At 43.5% G+C, this 12,553-nt stretch overlaps 1 long non-coding RNA gene across 5 annotated transcripts; it reads left to right on the top strand.

Annotated features, from left to right (window-relative positions):
* Positions 1-955: 955 nt before the first annotated feature.
* LOC136286730 (uncharacterized) lies at positions 956-11,146 on the top strand. Of its 5 annotated transcripts, none has more exons than XR_010720137.1 (5): positions 956-1,173; positions 3,131-3,369; positions 4,091-4,232; positions 9,692-9,724; positions 10,773-11,146. It is a non-coding gene; the product is annotated as an uncharacterized lncRNA (long non-coding RNA). The 5 variants fall into 5 exon arrangements; XR_010720065.1 differs by lacking the exon at positions 956-1,173 and adding an exon at positions 1,214-1,583 and having other exon boundaries at positions 4,160-4,232; XR_010720020.1 differs by lacking the exon at positions 956-1,173 and adding an exon at positions 1,214-1,583.
* Positions 11,147-12,553: the final 1,407 nt, after the last annotated feature.

Raw genomic sequence — 12,553 nt, 5'->3', positions numbered from 1 at the left:
TGGCCTTTAAATAGGAATATTTCATGGGATGTGCGTATTTAAGTCTATATAACTTCTCCAAGCTAATGTGGAGAGCCAGCTTTCCTTCCTCATGTGGTTTCACAAGCAGCTGGCAACAAGCTCTAGGAGAGGGAGGGACAGTGAGTGGGACAGTTGAACTTGGTGTTTTTAGGGGTGACAAGGAACAGGAGATCATGGAGAAGCATGGACAGCCCAGTGTGTGGGTAAAAGAGCAGCAGTGGCATGGACACAGCTGGCAGCAAGGGGTTTTCCCAGGCCAAGTTTATCAAACTGCATCTCATTTCTTCCCACACAACCTTTGGGGAGAACTGGCTATTTGAATGGGGACACATGTCAAAGAGAGACCTCAGTACCATGGAGCTTGGCATGATTTAGCTGCAGACCCATCCTGAAACCACAGCTCTGGTTTGTCCTGTCCCCTCTGCTGTCGCATTCCAAAACCTACAATCTCAGTTCAGGCCTGGTGCTTCCCTTTTGGCAAATGTTAGACTGCAAAAAATCATTTTGTAATTTTCACAGTTACATCTTTGTTTCAGAGTGGGGCTCTAGAGGCTCGCAGCTGTCTTTCAGGAGGCTCCAGTTCACGCTGGAGTTGTTGGTTACGCTGGACAACGGAGCAGCAGTCCCACAAAACCAACATGGCAGCTGGTGCTGGGCTTTCGTGGACACATAACAGCCCAAATGCCAAAAAAGACGAGGGGGGGGAAAGAAAAAATCTATTTAAGCAATTTTTCCCTCTCTATAGGAACTTAGCCTGTCAGCAGCATAAACACTTGCAATCATGCACTTCCTAGGATGCATGTGCTATCGAAAAGGGAGGTGTTAATTGCTGTGCTAATTACAACATGATTGCTTTGCACTTGTTTTGCACTTGCAGGTGATTAAATTTTTAACGAAGCATATTACTTGGCACTGTTAGCATAGTTAACACATTTCTCTCTCTCTCTCTCTTCCTCTCCCCCTCCTTTTTTTATGCCTTGGGAGAACCCTGTGCTGCAGACCCTTTGCTGGCTGCGATGTGCTGTTGTGCTTGGAACGAGCCCCCGTTTAGGCAGTCGGAACCCCGGGTTCCCGCTCGGAAAGAGCAGCAGCCTGTTATCATCAGGCTCAGCGTGACGGCGCCGGCCAGATGCGAGCGCAGAACCCACCAAGGTATTAGCTAAAAATTAGGCGAGGCTGTTGATGCCAATCTCACAGATTTCATTTAAAAGCTATGCCAGCTCCAGCCAGTCAGGCGGCAGCGGCGGAGGGTGTGCGGGAAGGTGGAGGAATGACAGCAAGTTCCCCGTGATTTATTTCTGCTTTGCCGAGCGGGCTCCCAGCTGAATGAGAGCAGGGGAAACTTGCATCTGTTCGACGGGCAGGCTCATATCTCTCCAGTAAGGCGGCAGTTACACGGCCCAGTGAGGCTGCGTGACCAAAAGAAAGCTGGGTGAACCAGCCCACTGGATTTACCGATGGGCATACCTTTCTGGCTGCTGGTTTTGCAAGTTCCCTGCAAACTTGTTGATGCTGATGGGTTTGAGCTAATCGATCCCAAATGAACGATGAGCTATCTTTTGGTAGGTGTTGTCCAGCCTGTATTGCTTTTGAATTGCTCAGCTCATGGGGCTTTTGCCTTTGGAGACTGTCTGATCTATTTTATATGGCAGTGTGAACTTTCTGAGGCTCTTGGGGTCAGGCTGCATGAATGGACTGGATAGTTGTTAGTATTATACATAAAAATGGGGTGTGATCTAATCCTGAAAAGTGCTCCTGACAAGAGGCCGAAAGACACCTCTTGCTTCTGTTCAGGGATGATATAGGTGGAAGGAGGGAAGCTGGGTGGACAGTGAGAATTATTGAAAGGCTAGAAAAGACAATCTCAGCCAACTTCTTAAATTTCGTGACTGAGAGCCACTCAATGAGGAAGCAGAAGAGGAAAAAAGAATATTTGAAACTGATAAGAAAATATTTTTAGGTAACACTTAATTAACCCTGGGAACTTACAAAACACCACTGAGTCCAGTAGATTAACAGGATTCAAAACAGACTAGGTAGGCATTTTATGGATAAGAAGAATTGCAGGAGACAAGATTAAAAAATCTATAAGGGATGCGAACTCTCATGCTTCATGGCAGTGGGAAACAGCTAACTGGTGAGGAGTAGGAAACTACTTCTCCCGTGGGCAGAGCATCCCATGATGGTTCATAGGGGGTTTCTTGCACAGCCTGTGAGGCAGCTGGTCTGGGTTGTTGGCAGGGGTGGGCATTGAGAGTGGCAGACCAATGGCCTGATCCGGCATGCAACCATTCCTTTGTTCCCATGCTCTGCATCCAGGCTAGGTCAGGGATAACTTTTAAAACAGAAAGGGGGAAACCAAAGAGCTTACAAGGAGTTTAGTTGAATACTCCTGACATAAATCCTTGCCTCTTGTGCACGCACACCCCCAGTGAATTAATAGGAACAAAGGGAAAAAAGTTGCTGCTGGGATTGTTTACATAATATAAATTGAAAAGTGCCTGGGAACATCTTTGCATGAATTAGCTGAATTTATTTTGACTTAATATTTGTGAACCGTTTTTAGCTGCATGTGCTGAATTTTACTGCGACCAGGCACACACAACCTTACCTTGATGGGGAATGAAGTCCTGAAGGATTTGGGACAGCAGGTCTGGTCCCTGGGGAGCTGGGAAATAAGACTGAGGTTTGGTACATAAGGCAGATAGCTCTGTGCTTTGTAGGTGATTTGTTTTTAGCATTAAGTGTTAAAATAAAGTGTGGACTTGTGTAAGTTGCAGTGAGGTTATGCCCTCACCACTCTGTCATGACATGGCAAGTTCAGTCTAGAAGTTCATGGACATTGACCCTCACATACTAAATATAGATAATGTAAACAGGTTTGCCTATTGGCATCAAGAGGCCAATCTTAAGTACCTAAGCTTCACACTTTTTGCACCATGGAATTGCTCCCATGCTGCTGTTCACATAATTGGAGGACTAAGAGGCCAAGGGGGAATGAAAATGACAATGGGAATATGTTTTTCTGCAGACCTGGAGAGTTTGCATTAACAATTTAGAATGCTGGCAAGGCTCTCTTTAATGTTTCATGCATTCTTTTGGCCCACAGATCACAGGCCTTCACCTTTCCCATCATGTTTGCCATGTGGCCCTGCAGCAGGTCTGTCATGCAGGAGTGAAGGCGAAGAATGGGAGAGGACCCTGTGTGCCTGGAGGCCTGTCCCTGCAGAGACAAAATGAGTATGAATGTGTGTGTGTCCCCTCCATGGCAGAGGCTGAAGAGCTGAGGAGCAAGTGGATTGTGTCTGTAAAGTCCTGGGGGCTCCAGCAAAACGTCTTCAGTTGCAGGTTTGGCTTTTGCTTGACTTTTCCGTGCCAGCCTTAAAAGATGTGAATTGATATCACTTCTAAATAGCAGGTTTCATTATCTGCATTTTTATTAAGACCAAGACATGTGGAAGGACCACTGACTGTTTTTATTTTTATTTTTTGCTTAATGGATTCAATTCTATCTGCAGCAAGCCTTGCCATTTCCCCCCCCCCCCCCCCTCCAAACTTCATATTCTAGTCTATTACTCACTCTCTGTCTGGCCCCTATCATACTTTGACTGCAGATGTCATAACAGAAAAGAGAAGAACAGGCAGCTCTTACTTCCTGATAAATTAATGTGCTGTAGTCTAATCCATATCCCAAATGATAAAGTTAACAACAGTTTGCAAGCCTGTCACATAATCTAAAATATTCAGATGGATATTTTTTCCCCTTGTGTGGGAGGAAAAACCTGTTTTGGGGATGAACAGTTACTAATACATTTGAGCTCCAGTAGAATGTCACGGAAATGGCACAATTAATTCATCCACCGCCTCAATCCAGTGGTGAAGCACTTTTATTGGGAGCAACCTGCTCGGCAGGCTGCTGGCCGTGGCGTGCTTCCCAAGGCTGCAGCAGCCTGTCCTCCCTCCTTCATCTGCTTGCTCCAGCTGGGCTGGGGCCTCGCTCAGCTGCCAGTCTTTGGGGGCAAGTTTCTGCCACAGCCTTTGGGGTCAGTCACCTGTGGTTCTCCCACAGCCCCCAGCATGTGGTTACTGGGACGTGGAAACGGGAACTCAGCAAAGCCTTGCTCTAAATCTGCTCCAGAAACCACGTCAGCCGTGGCAGCACACGACGCCCTTGTGCAGGAGGCAAACTGATGTGCGGGCCCCAGGGACAGGTATCTGTAGATCTGCCACTGTGCCCTTGGTGGGGAGGGATGCTCTTCCCAGCCTCTGCCTCCTGCATGGTTTCACTGGGGAAAACGGTGTGTAGAGACCCTCTGTTCACACTGAGCAGCTCGGGTATGTGGGGTGAGCATCCAAGGGATGGATCCTGAGCCGAGGAAAACTGGATTAACTCCTTAAAAATTCACGGAGTTGAGCCAGTTTACACCAGCTGACAATGAGGCCCTTCCGGCATAAGTAAGTGCCTGTGGGAACTAACTGTGCAAAAAGGGTTTATTTGGGCATGCTCTCCAAAAATGGGAAATTACCCTGATTTCCTGGTCTAGAATTCCTGTAAGAGGAAAGTTTCCTGTAAGGCTTTCTCTGTTTAACCATACCAAATGTAATGGATAAAAGCTTTTATCCTAATATTTTTCAGTGATTTGAATGGCAATCCACATTGGGAGAGGAAGGTGGGAAAAGAAAAATGCAATAATAAAACTTAAAAAGCTTTCTCTGCTGCAATGTCATCAGCCAAGTTATAAGGCATAAAAAGGGTAAGAGGGATGGAGAAATATTAATATCAAAGCTAAGTTGCATATCCTTGATTTCAGTACTTTGTTTTTGCTCTTCTTGCCAGTTCTACAGGTTGTTTTTCTTTTTCTGATGGTTGGCATGGCTGACATGATGCTTAGATCTAAAGTTAGCATTGCTGATGTTACACTGCAGCTCCCTTTAATTTCAGCCTGCAACCCCACTTCAAATTCTGTGCTAAGGACACTTTCAAGGTGCAAATCTGTGGTGGGCAGAGAGATGGGAGGTGGTTGGTGTTGGGATGCATGCTGCAGTTACTGTGCTTTGATTGAAAAAAAACCAAAAGAAAATGAGATGTCAGCTTGTTGCAGGATTCCCTTGGGAAGCGGGAGGAATATCATATGGGCAATAGCTTTTTCAGAGTGCTATCTCCTGCATGGAGCAGACACAACATGCTGCAGCCCTCACGGCTGGGCAGTGTGGGCAAAAACCCACTTGGGGTTCTTCCTTTGCTTCAGAGCCGCCTTTGAGAAACACAAAGCTGTGTTCGGGCTCTACCTCTCTCCCATTTTGTCAGATCTGGCATCAATGCTACCCTCATGCTTCCTCAACAGAGGCTGAGCAAGTATAGATGCAGAAAACACCATTGTGGGACACATACTTACATCCATATTCAAGGAAAGCCACAGGTGCTGACTTTAAGAACATCCCTCTTTAGGAGACACTAACAGAGGAAACCCATTGTTCAGGAGTTTAATGGTCCCTGGACAAGGATCCTGTAAGCAGCCCCTTTTCCTCTTGGATGCTTCTGATGCCAAATAAGGGAAGGCAAAGCTTATTCCTGTGGCTGACCTATTTCTGTGGAGCAGCTGCAAGCCAGGGTAATAATCCACTTATCTGGTGAGAAACCCACAACAGCACCATACAGACAGGCACTGTCTTGCACAGCTCTGGTTCTGCAGCCTGTGGGTGGGTGCGTGCTGACACCCTTTCCCAGAGACCCCCACAGTGCCCACAGTGTCCCACAAGAAGGTTGGTCCAAAAGATGGAGTGGTGTTGATTGCTGAAACCTTTGCTTGAAATTTTACCTGGTGGTGAGGCTTCCAGAAAGCTTTACAGAATACCCACAACTGCCAAATGAGTAAAAAACTAGAATATGCCAGAATGCTGTGAGGAAAATCTGGTTTTAAACCATCTTGAGTGAATGGTGATGCCTTCACCAAGGCATCTGAGAGAGCATTTTCCCATGCCTTGCGGTTTGAGGTTGGTAATGGCTGAGGGGTGGGCAGTGTTCTCACAGTTACATCTTGCAGCCTTGGTGGTGTGGAGAGTGGTGGAGCACAGACCAGCCCTGGTGTCCCAATGCTGCTGATCAGCTTCAATGATCAATGTTACCAGGTGTGGTTTCATGCCAAAAGTGAGATGCTGAAAGGTAGGATCTCTGCAGCTCCCTAAAAGGCTACATAAATCTCTGGTTTATGTATTGCAGCCCTGGTTGGTTTCCTCACAAGCCTCCCATCAGGGATGCTCCTGAGGTCAGAGCAGGCAACAGTTCTGCTTCCCTTCAGGGCCTGGGTGGGAGAGTGGGGAGGTGGAGACCCGCGGTTTATGTGCTGGGGGAGGGTGCAGTGAGTGAGCCAGTCCCTACTGACCAGGGCATGTGTGCCAGCGAGGGACCTGCTCAAGCCTGCCCAAGGTCTTACTGCTACCACCACATAGCTCATGTCAGTTTCCACTTCACAGAAAATCTTAGCCAGATCAGGAATGAGGTAACTCTCACTCGCCCAGTTACCTGTGTCTCCCAAGAGCCTTCCAGGCAAAGAGCAAGGTTCTCCCCTGAGCAGGTCTGTGCTATTTGAATACTTTTGCTGAGCTTTCTCTGGCTAAAAATTGCCTTACCCCAGGGGACTCCTGTGCCTGAGGGACTGCAGTGTTGTACTGGGCATGCCAGGTAAGTGCTGGCAGAGGGTTAAAACTCACTCTTCTTGTGGGTTCAGTCATCTACACAGAAAAATGTGGATGTATCTGAAAAGCGTGTGGAGCTCATTATATGGTATATTTCAAAATTCATATTATGATTTATTCAGGACACACATCTACCTCTTCCTCATCTTTTGTAAAAAATAAGCTCAAAATTGATGCAGAGTGAGAAGATGCCACTGGTTCTGGCCATAAACTTTTTACTAAGTACTTTGGGTGAGGACCTTTCCAAACTGCCTGGGAATCATCTCACATAGACCAACTGATCTTCAGCTCCATTCCCCTTGCCCAGAAATTTTTTTCCGGTATTATGGGATACCAGGACCTAATAGCCAGGTAAAAGCATTCTGCTGCCTTTTTCCTTTCTGTATTAGAGCATTTTTCCCTTAGGGAGAGAAGTGCAGTAGGGAACTACTAGGGCAACCTAGGCCATTAGGGCATTAGTGTTCTGTTGCATGTTAATTTCTTGTATTTATGCATAATATCGGTTTCATGGTGTTGGACTTTCTCTATGATGATAATGCTAATAATAATGATGATAGTGGTGGTAATTATTATTATTATTAATAATAATAATATGTTTTAAAGTACCCTGTTTCTCCTGCATCCCTGCTTGTGTCTGGTAAATCTCAGTATTTAGAACAGATCCAGTTCTTAACACTGAAGACACAGATAGCAAATCAGAGCTGACTGCTTTAGACAGCTGATGAATTAGCAACAGCCAAAGTTAAAAATCTACAAGTCCCAGAGTGATGTGGAGATATTGCACATAGGATCCAAAATCGCTGAATATGAGTGCATTAAATAATACAATCATCTATTGTGAAGATTTCATAAAGATGTTGCAAAAGAAGGGTTTCTTTGGTGTTCATATTTTCCACAGAAATCCTTTATGAATAAAAAAACCTATTAAACAAATAGTTCCATGAGCATTGGGAGTAATGAAGCCTGGTTTCACAGAATGGGTGAAGTTGGAAGGGACTGCAGTGGATCATCTGGTCCAACCTCCCTGCAGGGCGATCCTGGAGCACGTTGCACAGGATTGCATCCAGATGGTTCTTGAATATTTCCAGTGAGGAAGACTCCATAGTCTCTCTGTGTAAAATCTGTTCCAGTGCTCAGTCAGCTGCACAGTAAAGTTCTCCTCAAACAGCTTCCCACAGTTCCTTTCTGTGTGGATCCTCTGCTGGCTGAGACAGAGATCATCAGCTTTTCCTTTCATTGGCACTAATAAGTTCTTGCACCTTTTTGTCCACTTCGTAAAACTTATAGGGACACTTACACTACCTCTTGGCCTGGCTGAACCAATGCAAGCAGGTTCAAAAGTGACTGTGCAATAAGAGGGGACAGATATGCCTACCCATGGGGTGACCTTATGTGTCCCCAGGAAATCAGAGCCAGGGACTAACCACTGCTGGGGGTGTCCTCACTGGACTTTTATTGCTGCTGCACTGTGCTGTGTCATTCCAGAGCAAACAGGTTGCCCTGTGGTGAGGAAAGCTTACAACATACCCCTGTCCTGTTGTTGCATGTAAAGTGAACTTGTCTTTGTACATTAATGGCATCCATACTGTGACTATTTCTGAGGTGGCTGGAAAAGTCCTTGGAGTGGAGGCTAGCCTAGAGATAGGTATCCCTTTAGGTCCCCTTTTCAGGAACCTCAGGTGATACTTCCAGCCCTGCATCTCTCACTGACCAAGAGCCATGGTGCAGATATAACACATAAGGGTTCAGCCTGGCTGCCATTTTCTCTGCAGAAACTTGTGCAGTAGAACCTTTTTGTAACAAAATCACATCATCCTCCATCAGAGGAGAAAGTAGTTTTGTTGTCTTTCTTGAACCCTATATAAGTGGCGTGCCTTGTATTGGCTTCAGAGGGCAAATCAGAGAAATTTTATCACCATGTTCCAGTGGCTACAAAGATCAAGTTTTTACTCCTCCCTTTTTACGAGGAGTCACATGGAAAGATGATGGGTCACGGGTGTAAATTATTCCTGGGGAGTTCCAATTAGGTACAAGAGGAAAATTTGTTATGATGAGGACAATCAGTCATTGTAATAATCTACCAGAAAAGTGGTGGATTCTCCAACATTGGTCACCTTTAAGGTTCAGCTGAACAGAGTGCTCGGCCGTCTTGTGTAGACTGCTTTTGCTGAGAAAGATTGGACCAGATGATCCTTGAGGTCCCTTCCAACTGGTATTCTATGATTCCATGAAATTCATTTGGGAGTTGTCCACAGGTACTCCTCCAAATGTAGAAGCTTTCTGAGCTAAAGAGGTCCTTCATCTTCTGCAGCCTTGGAGGAGCCCTCAGAGATTCCCTGAGGACTCCAAATGTTGCCTAGATACCCTAACATGAGAACCCAGGAAGATGAGCCAGCCTTTTAATCTTATTTTTCTTAATTAAGGAGATTGATGGCATAAGATATTCTGATTACCAGTGATGAGCTGTTGGCCAGTAAAAGACTGAACAAATTTGAGTCTCTTATAGCTGAGACATATCTTTCCGGTCTCTGAAACGATGCACGCATTTTTATTTCTCACTTTCTTCAGGCACACAAAAACATTTCACTCTGGAACACAGCAAGAACAACATGGTGCAACCACATTGTTTCACATTCCACATCAGATGGAAACCTGTGTAATCTCAAGTGATCCCCACTGAAGTTTAAACAGACACAGAAGACCATATTTTCATTAACTTGTGAATATACAAAGATTTTACAATGGTAGTTTGAATTTGGAAGCGGGTGCCCATCTGCAGTGTAGGGACATCTTGGTAGCAGATGTTATTTGTCTGAGAGAAGCTGAACTTTTTCTAATGACACTACTTTTTTTTTTTTTTAACATTTGTGGCACCCCGAAGAAACACAAAAACGCGACTACTACTTTACAAGCAGCAAATTGTTTTCTAGTTGAAAATACTGTATAAAGCCAAATTGTTATTTTTACTTTGCAGACAGACTTGTTCACAACAGTGTGTGTGGGCAAGGTGAGCCTGTTTATGTAAGTACCTGTTTCCTACTATTCTAGGGAATTCACGAATGCAAAGCATATAGATAAAGTCCCACTCTGCGTGAGTGTGTTTGTTGAGCAAAGTTGTTAGATGTCTGTTAAAAGGATATAACTCTTGTATAGCAGGTTTTCACAGATGTAGTGTGTGAAAATTATTATTAAAGTATATCTAGGATATTTCCAGCAGAATGAATAGTGTGTGATTTTTGAAATTAGGATTTTGTGGCCAAAACACGAAGTCAGAATTTGAATTCAGATATACATATATGGGTTTTCTTTTGTGACACTTCTAGATTGTTCACTGTGAAGAAAAATATTTCAAGATGCTTGTCTTGATTGTTAAATGCACTAATCCTGGAAAGTAAACTACAAAACCCCCAGTGATATAGGATCACTGGGGACTGTCATCATGGAAATAGGTTATCTGTTCCCACTTTCTCACGTCAGGCTAAACCCACCTCTTCTCCCTTTTGGCTCAGGCTGACAAAACATTTCTTTCCTGTGTCAGATATTTTTTTGCTGGGGGAAGGAGGCTGCCTACAGATTGCACCAGAGGCAGGAGTGTTTCAGGAGAACTCTGTGCATACTACCCATCTTTTGTTTCCCAAAGAAATGGGAGATGAACAGGACATGGGGCTGAAATTCCTCCTCTGATGAAGAGGAGCAGTTGGCAATTTTCCTGATTTAAAGCTAAACAAATGGGCCCTTTACACTTCTGAAATCTTCCTTCAAATGAATGCACTATTGGCAGCATACATGTGTGGATCTCTTGGGCTATAATAAGTTTTGTGGGACCTTCTGGGCAAGTATCAGGAGATGTTAATAAAGGTAATCAATTTGGTGAATGGTGCCACCATTCGCATATGAACTTCTTACTGTAGTCAAAGTTTTAATTACTACTCCCATTCATGAAGCTGGGTTATTGGCTGAAACTTCAGACTTTGGGTTGGTTTTTTCTTTTAACTGAATGGTGGAAGGTTTCTATTTAATTTGATGGTGGACATGTTGGTTTCTATTCCTTCCAGTGGTGAAGAAAGAGCTCTGAAGTTAACCCAAATGCATCCTGAAGATGAAAAGAACAAAGAATACCAAGACCATGGCTTGAAAAAAACCCTTTTTTTTTTCTTTCTTTCCTCTTTATTTTTTTTTTTTTTTATTTTATTTTGGAAGCCAGAGCTGTGATTTTGCCCTGATGGATGTTTTTGAATGCTGGAGGCTGGCAAACGGGGACCAATCTGAATAAATATCTAAAACAAATAAATACAGCATCCCTGATTAATAACCAAAGCACTTTTATTCCCAAACATACACATAAACCAGCTCCACCCCGATTAATCAGGTCTGACTGTAGTGTATAATGCTTACCATTTTTTTAATTAAAATTGAGAGCTCATACTGTCCAGAGAACTACATGTGTGTTCTTTGAAAAATTACAGCACAAGCATAGGCCATTTTTTTTTCCTACTCCTGCTACAAATTTCCTACTGAACTTTAAAGGCAATTCCAGGTGCAGCCGAACACTATCCATTATCTTTGCCTGTACTCCTAATCAGAGCAGCACAATATGCCTTCAAAAACATTTGTTCTGAATGGCTGCTGTTTCTGAAAGCAGATGCTCTTGAAAATGCAGCTGTCAATAGCTCCACTAAGCAGTGTTTTCTTAGAAAGAAATATTCCAGTTAAGGTTTGCTTGGATTTAACTACATGCTTATGATCATGCTGGTGATGTATAATATTTTTTCCTGCATGCACGGAACAAATCAATAAGCTGCTTATTCTTGACCCTGGTTTTGCTTTTACTCCTGCCCATATAAATCAGGGAGATCTCTGCTCAGATGAGTAGTTACACCTGGATAAAATTGTGGGAGATAAGTCTCAATTCCTTTGTTTGAAGCAGAAAAAGGTTTTTGTACATGGAGGGAATAACCAAGTATCTCATGGTTCCTTTCTCTCCGTGCTCTGTTTTTTCTCTTTTTTATTATTTGAACATGTAAGATTTTACTCATATATTACACCAAACCAATGACTCCATTCCCACAGTGCACTTTTTACAGCAGTGAATACTCCTGTCTTGTCTTGCTGAAGCCCATATTTTCACGTAATTTGCACTGATAATGTAACTCTGCTGAGTAGCTTGATAGAATATATCACTCTTCACAGTCTAGCAGTCCCCCTCCTTAAATAATGGAAGTGGTAGACTCTTGGTAGTCTTGATTTTAAACATTTTAAATAAATATAATGGTTTGCATACTGTGCAGTGATTTGTAAAATGTGAATGCCTACAAAACCATGGTTACCAAGCATAACATTATCTTATTTTTACTTACACAACCAGTAAAACAGCTGGAGGTCTAAAATCATGGCCTGGCATTAAATGCATTACTACATTTTAAACATGCAGGATGAGGTTGTCCTTTCAGCTGAGAGATAGGAAGAGAAGTGTAGTGTTTACTGGAAAATTAACACCTCCCATTTTAATAGACTGACTATACCGAAGGCACTTAAATAGAAACCCTTCAATTGAAATGAATTGGAATTTTATCTATCTAAGTAGTGAGTAAGGCACAAGTGGCTTTGAGCTATACAAATAGCAGTATCAATCTACAGAGTGGAAATGGAGTATTTTACTGATAGAAATAATGTATTTTGTTTTAAGACCTACCTGCCTGGTACCATTTAAATTTTTTTTTTGTTCCTGTCCCCAAAAGAAGATTCATAACCTCAATGCTTCCTTAGTTTCCCTTTTTAACATCCGTAATTGTTATCAAGTGGCAACGAATAAAGCTGTGAGCCATAAACCCTGGTT

This window comes from Chamaea fasciata, unplaced genomic scaffold (genome assembly GCF_029207755.1).
Source record: "Chamaea fasciata isolate MVZ Bird 193981 ecotype frontalis unplaced genomic scaffold, bChaFas1.0.hap1 SCAF_1, whole genome shotgun sequence".
NCBI lineage: Eukaryota > Metazoa > Chordata > Aves > Passeriformes > Sylviidae > Chamaea > Chamaea fasciata.
Note: the sequence above shows the minus strand (reverse complement) of the source record. Positions and strands in the feature narration are given on the sequence as shown.